Source organism: Chiloscyllium plagiosum, chromosome 9 (genome assembly GCF_004010195.1).
Source record: "Chiloscyllium plagiosum isolate BGI_BamShark_2017 chromosome 9, ASM401019v2, whole genome shotgun sequence".
NCBI classification, from domain to species: Eukaryota; Metazoa; Chordata; class Chondrichthyes; order Orectolobiformes; family Hemiscylliidae; genus Chiloscyllium; species Chiloscyllium plagiosum.
The window spans coordinates 23648857-23659476 of record NC_057718.1 but is presented as its reverse complement, the minus strand read 5'-3'; the positions used below and the strand labels follow the sequence as shown (position 1 = coordinate 23659476).

Here is a 10620-nt window from a genome sequence, read left to right as displayed (position 1 = left end):
GGAAGGATGTGGGGGCACTGGAACGGGTGCAGAGGAGGTTTACCTGGATGTTGCCTGGTATGGTAGGAAGATTGTATGAGGAAAGGCTGAGGCACTTGGGGCTGTTTTCATTGGAGTAAAGAAGGTTTAGGGGTGACTTGATATAGGTGTACAAGATGATTAGGGGTTTAGATAAGGTTGACCATGAGAACTTTTTTCCTTGTATGGAGTCAGCTATTACGAGGGGGCATAGCTTTAAATTAAGGGGTGGTAGGTATAGGACAGATGTTAGGGGTAGATTCTTTACACAGTGAGTCGTGAGTTCATGGAATGCCCTGCCAGTAGCAGTGGTAGACTCTCCCTCTTTATGGGCATTTAAACGGGCATTGGATAGGCATATGGAGGATAGTGGGCTAGTGTAGGTTAGGTGGGCTTGGATCGGGGCAACATTGAGGGCCAAAGGGCCTGTACTGCGCTGTATTCTTCTATGTTCTATCTCATGACAAAAATCCTTGTAAGACGGTAGAACATTTACGGTAGAACAGCTTATCACTAACATTGTGTAATACACGTAAAATGATGAAATATTTTTCCATAACCAAAGGTTGTATGTATCTCCTCTGCTAATTCTGTAATGTTTATCCTGTGTAAACAGTCCCCTCTCACTCACTGATGGTGTAGTTTTGATGGCTGCCCCTATATTTGACCGTTAGCCTTTCCATTCCTGCCACTCACCTCAGACCTCTCATTGCCTCAGCTGTTCTCTCATGCTCAATTTCTTTAATGTCTTAGTGCTTGTACCCATTAAATGACTGTGCTGCTTCAATTTCTGTATTTCTGTATAAATTCTGATTTTGTTTCCAATGTATCCACACGCCTGCTTGGAATTAATTTCTCTGTTCTTATGCATGCGAAAAGCTGCCTCCCCACCTTTCAGATGCCAATATACCTGCTGCATATTTCAAACATCCTTCTTATTGTCTCAAATTTTTAGCATTTTGCTCTTTTGCCTGCGTGCACCCAATCCCATTCCTCCTGACCGCCATCCTTGCTTAGCAGAAGGACACTAATGCAAGTGAACAAGGCTGCCACTAGAGGTCACATGCAAGTGAATATTGTAACATGAGACTACACATTTTCTGCAGCACAAAACCCAGTAAATAAATGCTATTTTTTACAGCTTATGTCTCAACATCAAAACTCAATTTTGCAAAAAGCAAAACCTGCCAAATCTTTTGATTCTGTTGATCAACGCTCCAAAACAAAAGCAAGATTGTCAAAGAGCATTGCATGTATTGACATGCAGATGGCATGGATTGTTCGTTCTGTTGCTCAGCTAAGCATGAATATAACACTACATTTTTACATGCTTTTAATGTTTACGAAATGTCGTAGAGGGGAAATTGGATATATCAGCAGGGCGACTTACCAAGTGCTGAAATTGCAGTGTTTAAGAAAGATCTTAAAGGTGACGAGAGAGATACTGCATTTTCTTGTAATGTGGAGGGTTTATGAAGCGGAGGCGATTTAGTGAGACAAAGGTATGAAAGGGAATTCATTGTGTGCTAACATTGAAGGTACAGGCTCTCAGAATGAAGCACGTTGAGCAGGAAATTTATAAGAAGGTAGGGTCATGGGAATAAAGAGTTCAAGAAGTGAGTGTGATGTAGGGGCTGAAACACTGGATAAAGTTGTCAGGATGGAAAAGGATGAAGTCATGAAGAGACTTGAACATTTGAAGCAGAACTTTAAACTTTAATTGTGGAAGTTGGCTGTCAACATAAAATGAGTTCGGCAGGGAAGATCAGCCAGGATGAAACAGGACACTGCTGCTACAAACAGGGACCAGCCTGAAGGATAATAGCGATGGTGAGGGTATATCATTTGCAGTTGGAATAGAAGAGAGCAACTTCCTTTGCTGGATTTATTTTTCTTGAGGAAATTGTCACTTATCCAAGGTGGGATGTCAACTAAGTAGAAACAAAATTAAAAGTTGCTGGAAAAGCTCAGCAATCTGGCAGCACCCGTGAAGAGGTATTGGAGTTAACTTTTCGGGTCTAGTGACCCTTCCCCAGAGGAAAGGCAGAAATGTATATAAGTAGAGTGGGTTACAAGTTTTGTAAAATGAGCACTATTCCATTTCTTATTATTTATAGAAATTTATTTTCTGACACTCGCATTACAAAAGCTATGTGCATGTATTTACAGACCATAAGCATCTTCAGTATTTAAGGGAGTTTTTAAAACCTGCTCAGAGTACAGGACTTTTTTTAATTCATGGAAGGGTGAGAGGTCAGTGTCTTTGGATTGTGGAAATATCTTAGGATCAGATAGTGGACCGATTTGTAGTTTCCAAAGAAAGGATACAATGAAGCAGTCTATGAAAGTCAGAAAGCACCTTGCAGCTCTTCTGCCTCACATAGAAAGGAAAGCATGACACTTTAAACTTGGTTCTCCTCTTCATGCTGAGGTAAGATGCCTGTCTGTTACTTTGAGCCTATGGTCACCCTGGTCCAGCCGCAGGATGTTTCTCAGTAAGAAGGTGCTTGCCACTGCAGACATGGAGAACCCAGACTGAAACGCCTGTTTATCATCCAGCGTCACATCAGATGTGCTGGCCAGCCGTCAGAAAGGAGCAGACGACTGCTTTTTAGTCCCTGATGAAGCTGAAGCCTGAAAGAGTTGAGGTTGTGGTCTTAGATACCTTTCATCAATTAAAAGGCATTATGCACCTAAAATCTGCTCAGAGCTGTCCTGAGAATAGACCAAATTGGGGTGAAGGCCCTGCAGATGTGGACCGAAAGCACCCTGAACTTATCCAGGGTGGAATCCATAGGAAACAGTGGTGAATGGTAATGACAGTGAAGTGAAAGCTGCAGACTCAGACATGTTCATTCATGGAATGGAAAGAAATGCTGGAAAGCCACGGGAGAGGAAACAGCGACAAGCCACACAGTGATTTGCCCCAGCGAGGAAGTGGCTTATACCGTGTGGTTTGCCCGAGGCCGCACAGCGCCAAGGGGTTAGGCTGGAGTTTGAGCTTGGGGTAGAAAATTAGCAATAGGCCATAATGGACAAACATGCCTTGCTTCTCATTGTTGTCTTGCCTGACTGCAGGCTGTACAGGCACGGAAAGATTCCAATAGTCATTAAGTAAAGAGACACTTGGAACTATAAAGCATTTTCTAATTTATTAACTCATAATATTCTCAGGACAAAACAAACCTTGGGTGAGGAGGCAGTGGATGATTAAAGGAAGTGGTAATTGAGAGGTAGTGAGATTATCACTGGGTTTAATTCAAACCCAGAATGAAGGGGTTAAAGCTCACTCTGACACCCCCACCAATCATACATCAGTGACCTTATGTTAGACTAAAGGCTCTCTGATTGTTAAACATGGAAACATTTACAGAGAGCATGATTGAGAATTTTTTTGACGTGTGACAGACTAGATCCAGAGTTCCACACAGTCAGACAATTCAGACATTTTTGACTGAGGGGAATAAATGGATGCAAATTGATTTGGATAGAAATAGTCATTACTTTCAGTAGATATAGTCATTAGAGAGTCATTAATAAACCTAAACAGCTGATCCATAAAACTTACATTTTTAAGGAAATCATGAGATCAATAACAATCCTTTTCTCTCCTGTAAACTAACTTAAGGGCAAAAAGTTACATTCAATTGTTGACAGCTCAGAAAAAGTAATGATCCTTTCATCATATCTTCACACAGTATGGATATTTGGAACACGTTTTGCCTTTCGCTTCAAAATTGTCTCCTCCACAGAAAAATGTTCCTATATTTGGGCTGAATTAATTCATAGAATCTTTAACTTTGTTTTCCAAAACTTTGTTGCCATTTCGAGGAGTATCATTTGATCATCAGTTGTGTACTTGTGCAGAATGCTCCTGATACGAACCTTAGGTAACATTGCAAATGGTCATAGTCGCTTCAAGGTAGGATCATTCCCATAAAAATTACAATGTCATCAGACAATTTTAAAGAAAAAAATTGATGTTTTGCACATTTACAGAAGGAAAAGCTACATAGAAAACAATTGTGACCTATAGTGAGTAACCAGTTTGATTTAACCAAGGGGAGTCCAGATCACATCACGATCTGGCCATTTAATAACGCAATCTTGACTTGGCTACATTAAGAAGATGGCAACACATGTTCATTTTAAAAGAAAAAGCTGTGCTTTAATGCAGCTTATTTTGGTAGAAATTTGCAGTCCCATTTTTGTCCAAAATGTGTGCACAGGCTATAATTGGGATATGATTCCAGTGGCAAGCCAGTATATGTCCAGTCTTGTTCTAAGAACACAGGCAGTGTGTTACGGCAGACTATTTAACCATGGGTGACTCGCAATCAAGCCCAAATTTGTTGTTGACAACATTTTGCACACACTTAAAAAGGACAGTGACCAGCAGCAGAATCCATAGTTGATTTCCCCCGCCTCCCGATAGCCCAGCAAGACCAAACCCACTTATCTCAGCCAACCTGTGATTCCTTAGGTCAGAGAGTAGGGGCTCGAAATCTGAATCATGTTAATTAGTGGCACAGAGTCTCCCTTTTAACCTATGGATGGGGGAGGGTACTTCCAACTTGGGACTGTGGTTTCATTGATGACAGCTGATATGTCCTCGAGGCAGGATGATGTTCCTGCTATTGGAAGAATTATCCTCTATTCTCTCACAGAATTTAATAATAAAGGGACTATCAGATGTTTCTTAACCCTTTAAAGCCTGATACTGCATTGCAGACATCCAAAGAGATACAATTAACTGTTGAAGTGCTGAAGCAGATATATCCCCGATATACAATTCTCACCTAATCCTATCGAAAACAAAAAAAATTCAAGCGATCCATGGAGTTTTGAACTGCACTACACCTGTAATTGATTGTTGATTCTGATTATTGAAGATCTCAATTTATAGCAAAGCACATTTTCACCTTTGTGAAGGATACACATTCACTTTTTGCTTTAGAAACTGTGGGAAGTTCAGGGCTGAAAATCTGCTTTTATTTCTTAATAATTACTGAAGGGTCAATCCATGCAAACATGCCCCAACTTTTAACCTTAGCAAAATGTGACAGAGACAAGGCATTTCAGGGGAGTCTGCTGTTTCATTCAAAAGTCTACCAAATCTCTGACCATTCATTGAAAAGAAAACGTAGGAACCTTTTGCCACATCATCTCACCCAGCAGTTTGACATCAGTTAGCTTTTTTGCTTAAATCTATCAATCTATGAATGATTGCAACCGGGTTGGTTCCGTGTCAGGGTTTGGATTGTTTGATTAGGAGGAAGGGAGAAAAAAACACAGCAAGGGGGAAGGCAGCCGGCGGTCACAAGATTAATTGCTTGCTGTTTATTTTTTACGAATGGCAAAGTGTAATTGCAGTGATCTCGACAGGCTGTTCACGGAAATAAATGAACACACTAGCCAGGCGTTTTAACCACTAATTAATGACTACTGTTTTTCAGGTGGAAATCTGATTTCTGACTGACCCAACTTCCCACAGTCGCCCTGAAGTGTCCCAATCGTTCCCCACCAGCCAGTTTGTATATTCCCCCTCAGCATCTATTGCTCCACGTTTACATTGATCCGCTTGGCTCTCGGAGACTGGCAGAATGAAATAACTGGTAGCTTTTGTTTTAAAAAAAAAGTCAAAAGAGATCCATCCGGGCAAAGACCCGGTGACGGAAAACAGGTGATCAAAACTCAAATGTGGTTCCCTGAGCTGAACGCACCCACAAATTATTACTCAGCAGTAAAACAGATTACCACCGACTTCACTGAGCAAGGCTGGCCCGATTGGAGCTCTGCGCTCGCCAGGGTCTACACTTCGGGTCACACCGACCTCTTCACTCGATCCAACACCAGACAGTGCGACACAGCCCCCAGTTACTTCCCCTCATCAAATTATAACTAGCCTTCAAAGCACTTTGAAAGTGTGATCTCCAAGGTGCTGAGGGGGGGAATTAAAGGGAAAAAAACACCCTGATTACCCGGGGGAAAGAGAAAAAAAAAGAGGAAAAGAATTCGTCCCTTACGACAGGTTCAATGCTCTGACATTAGGAGCCGGCTTCCGATGAAAACTTCGCTAAACTACAGCGTTCAGCAGGCGTGCCTTATTTTGGGAGGGGGTGGGTGGATACACCTGCTTTTTACCCGTCACCTATCTGACAATGTGGCATCCTTCGCAAATATTATCAACACTGCAATGAGAATCGGTTCTTCTGTGAATATTCCCAAAAAAACAAGCAGCGCTTACCTTTCCCATTCTCCGCAGGTACGGTTTGGATGTGACAGACTGAACAAGTAACTTGGCTGTCCCATTGTATGCAATAATCCACCAAAGCAAAACTTGGCCAATTCTAACGGGTCCCTCTCATTGTGGTACTTTCCGTCTCCTTTCAGTTAGTCCCTTGCCGTGTTCGCGCTGTCTATTACCGTCTGCTTGTTGGCTTCGAACCTCTGTTGCACTGCCCAGTACATACAGTACTGGAAATACCTTCAGGCGCTTGGAAATTGATGCCGCCCATGTGCCGATCTGATTTGTTGCTGTGCTGGTGATGTCATGGCTGGCACACCTACTTGATCTATATGCACGCTGTGAATTTGAAGGATAGCTGAGGAATGTCGAATGCACAGGGCAGCAAGCTGTGCTGCTCTGTTCAGGTCACACACTTGCTCAGCTTCATGGATGATGCTACAAAGGTCATTTCCAACTCCATTCTGCTATTAAAATGCATTGAATAGCATTTGCAATTGACCCTGCCTCCCATACAGCTTACTTCCCCAAATTATGCACAATTTGATACAACTTCTACTTAAAGATTTACCTATAAATGAATTAAATCACTAAATATTAAAGCAATTTAATATAAATCCACAATCCATAAGAGGTAGACATTGCCAGCATGTTTAAGTAAAAGTTGCTGCAGCCGAGATTTAGCACAGAAGTTCTCTGTACATTACTTTCTAATTATATAAATATTCCAAAGGTCTTGCTATATATTTAAGCAATAATTGACAAGGGAGGTGCATGTAATCATTCTTTGCTAAGCAACAATGATAAACCTGTCACTGGCATTGGTTTCAAAAGTGCCCAGTGATGCCACGTCTTTGAGCCCATTGTTTAAATTAGTCCTAGTATTCCATTCACTAATCTGTCAGAATGGGGAAAAGAAAATCGATCGCCATTTTAAAATTAAATCTCCCAATGGTTTTCCAACTTCTAATAGCAACTGCTGATGTGAACAGAATCTTAATACACAGATATGATGAGATCACAGTAAAATTCTAAAACCAACCTTCTGAGTATGTCACTATGGCCAACCATATTATTTATAACTCTTTCTCAGTATTTGTAAGTCATTCAGCAGAATGGTTATTAATCCTTGAAGATCACTTGCATTATTATTATTTTACAAGGAACAAAGATTTGCAATTCTATTGGTTCATTCTGTAAAACAAATGACAACCCACAACAGAGAAGCTTTCCAGCTTCTGAATGTCAACAGTACTCCAGGGATGAGTTATAGTTTGAAACTAATTGATGGCTAATTGTGACTACTTAACCAGAACAGTATTTTATTTCCCTTAACCGTGCATTCTCTTGAGGATGTAGCAGCTAGTGTTGGTGTGTCAGCTCTTGTGGCACCCCTTGTGAAAATGGTTAACTTTCAAGTTCTGAGCCCAGGCAGTGAATGCCCTTGTGGCATTTGCCAATGGGTGCATTGCAACCAAGTCAGATCTTGTCCTTCTCTGACATCTAGCAGAAAGAATGCCATTCCGATAGACACTGATAAATTGGACACTTTATGTCTTTCCCCAGTCGAAAGCCACAAGAGAATGTGAGAGCAGCTAATTCAGCACCAGAGCAGGAAATCAATTTGGGGCTTTCTTGGCCCTTGGGGATCATTAGCATGTATTTATACCTGAAACCATCAAGGGCAAACAATGTATTTTCTCTTTAAATCGTCCTGTAATTACATCTGCTCGTTTAGTGAGTGAAATGCAAAAGGAAAATTAAAGAATCTTTTGGACTGTTGTATCCAGCCAATACAGACAGCTTCCTCTGCAGTGCAGCTTTGTAGCAAAAGTAGGTTTAACATGAAACCGAATCATGTAGCAAAGACTATAATCAAGTCTTACTGAGTTCGGACATGCTTTTTTCTCCCTCGTCCACTAGTCTTGACATTCAGCAATTCACTAGTGACCTGCAGCTGTACATTTTCAATGCACACTTGCTTCCCTCTTCCAGTCAGAGGTCAAGGGGAGATGGAAAGACACATGTGGTTCAGCAAAAATGTTACGCTTAACAGAGTAGAGGAAATGAATCACAAGTGAGTACCAAAAGATCCACATAAGGTGTTATTGCTTTGACTTCTCATATCATTACTATCAGGTGGCAGGGACAATCTGAGAAACAGGGGACAGCCTTACAATACCAAAGACAATTGGATATCATATGGATAAGAACAGATAAGTCTGAACAGAGATGATGGCTCTGATTAAAGAAGAGCAGAGAAACAAATAAGTGGGAGGAAAGGAACCAGCAAACATAGATAAACCAGATATCCAAAGAGAGAAGGAATAAAATATACAAAAACTTGAATAGACAGAGATAGAGCGAGCAAATGAGAGATATACACACATACAACCATATAAATAGGGAAACAAAAAAAAAGAGAAACATTAACATTGACAGCAAAGAAAAGCTGAATGAAACTGTTATGGATTTTGTCAAAACCAATAAACAGGAATGAAGAGAAATACAGAAATGCTAGGCAGAAAACACTATAGGCTCTCAATATGTGATAGTCACCAAGTAATCCTATAGAATTCAGAAGAATCTAATCAGAGTGTGGTACAAATGTGGAACTCACTACCATTGGGAGAGGTGAGACAAATGGTTTAGTTGCACTGAAAAGGAAATGAGACAATCTATGAGAGGTAATGAAATAACTGGTCACAATAGTAGATTTAGAAAAAAGAATAGAGGAGGAGGCTTGCTTGCCGCATCATGGACAATTTGGGTCAAATGGCCTTTGATAATCCTTGCAATATGAAAAACTGACAGAACATAATCTAAACCTGAGAGAGAAATAATATATGAATCAAGTTTCAACTGTTCCATTTTGATTCTTACATTAATAATTCTTTATATCATTTTGAGCTTGTTGTTAATGACTATTTGACTACAACATGGATCATTTAGACCCAGTGAATGGTGAGGACAGAGAAAACCCTAGGGGTGGAAAGATGTGGAAGAAAAAAGAAGATAATTATGGTGGTGGGGGCACATAATGGGGAATAATGTGTAATTCTGTGCTTTTGAAAGTATTGGGTTGGAGAGCACAGGAAAAAAAATCTAGAGGGCGGATGATATCTCCGATGCTATTTGTTGTACCTATGCTGATTCAACCAAGGACATCTTGTGGGCAAAAAAAAGACAGTCAGAATCACAGTGATGGTGAGCAAAGAGAACATTGGACAGCATTTTCATCTTCAGGATGGATTGCAGATGTTAAGAAATTTCCGAAATTGGTGTGCTGGCCTTCAAAAACATTGCCTGACCAAATGGGCTTTCCATTCTGGTAGGGAACTTGAAGGTTGGGTGCATGCTGAGGATAGTCTTGCCATCCCCAGAAATAGTGTGGGGACAAGTGTGTGGAATTAAAGTGCATGGGATTGGAGATTATTTACTGATTGGTTGGTGGACAGAAAACAAATGAATTAAACGAGTCTTTATCTGATTGGCAGGTAGTGACTAATGGTCTACCGCAGTAATCAGTGCTGAGACCCCAGCTACTCACAATATATATGAATGATTTGAATGAGGGAACTAAATGTAATATCTCCAAATTTGCAGATAACACAAAGCTGAGTGGGAGGGTGAGCAGTAAAGAGGCTGCAGAGATACTTCAGTGTGATTTGCACAGGCTGAGTCAGTGGGCAAAGCGTGGCAGATGCATTATAATATTGAAAAATGTGTGGTTGTCCGCTTTGGTAGAAGAACAGCTAATGCGACGCCACTGTTTAAAGAGGGAGTTAGACAAAGATGGGAAATTATTGACCAGTTAGCTTAACTTCTGAAGTGGGGAAGATGCTTAAATCTATTATCAAGGAAAAAATAGCAAGGCATCTAGATAGACGTGGCCTGTTTGGGCAGACACAGCGTGGGTTCATGAAGGGCAGGTCATGCTTAACTAATCCTTTGGAATTCTATGAAGATATTGTGAGCACAGTGGACAACAGGGACCCAGTGGATGTGGTGTACCAAGATTTCCAAAAGGCCTTTGACATGGTGCCGCACAAGAGGCTGCTAAAAAAGGTAAAGATGCATGGCATTATCGGTAAAGTATTAGCATGATAGAGGATTGATTGACTAACGAGAAGCAAAGAGTGTGGATATATGAGTGCTATTCTGGTTGGCAATCATTAACTAGTTTCTGGATTAGTGGTGCTGGAAGAGCACAGCAGTTCAGGCAGCATCCAAGGAGCTTCGAAATCGACGTTTCGGGCAAAAGCCAATCATCAGGAATAAAGGCAGTGAGCCTGAAGCGTGGAGAGATAAGCTAGAGGAGGGTGGGGGTGGGGAGAAAGTAGCATAGAGTACAA

General features: G+C 41.0%; 1 protein-coding gene across 4 annotated transcripts in view; it reads right to left on the bottom strand.

Annotated features, from left to right (window-relative positions):
- Window positions 1-10620, bottom strand: part of LOC122552699 (muscarinic acetylcholine receptor M3-like) — a 335328-nt gene that overhangs the window by 238681 nt on the left and 86027 nt on the right. For 2 of the 4 annotated variants that reach the window (XM_043695579.1, XM_043695573.1), the window contains exon 1: window positions 6266-6500. The exons of the other annotated variants lie outside the window; for them this stretch is intronic. The gene's annotated coding sequence lies outside the window, so the exon portion shown is untranslated. Of the gene's footprint in view, window positions 1-6265; window positions 6501-10620 lie in introns of those variants that run through there. 4 annotated transcript variants of the gene reach the window in all.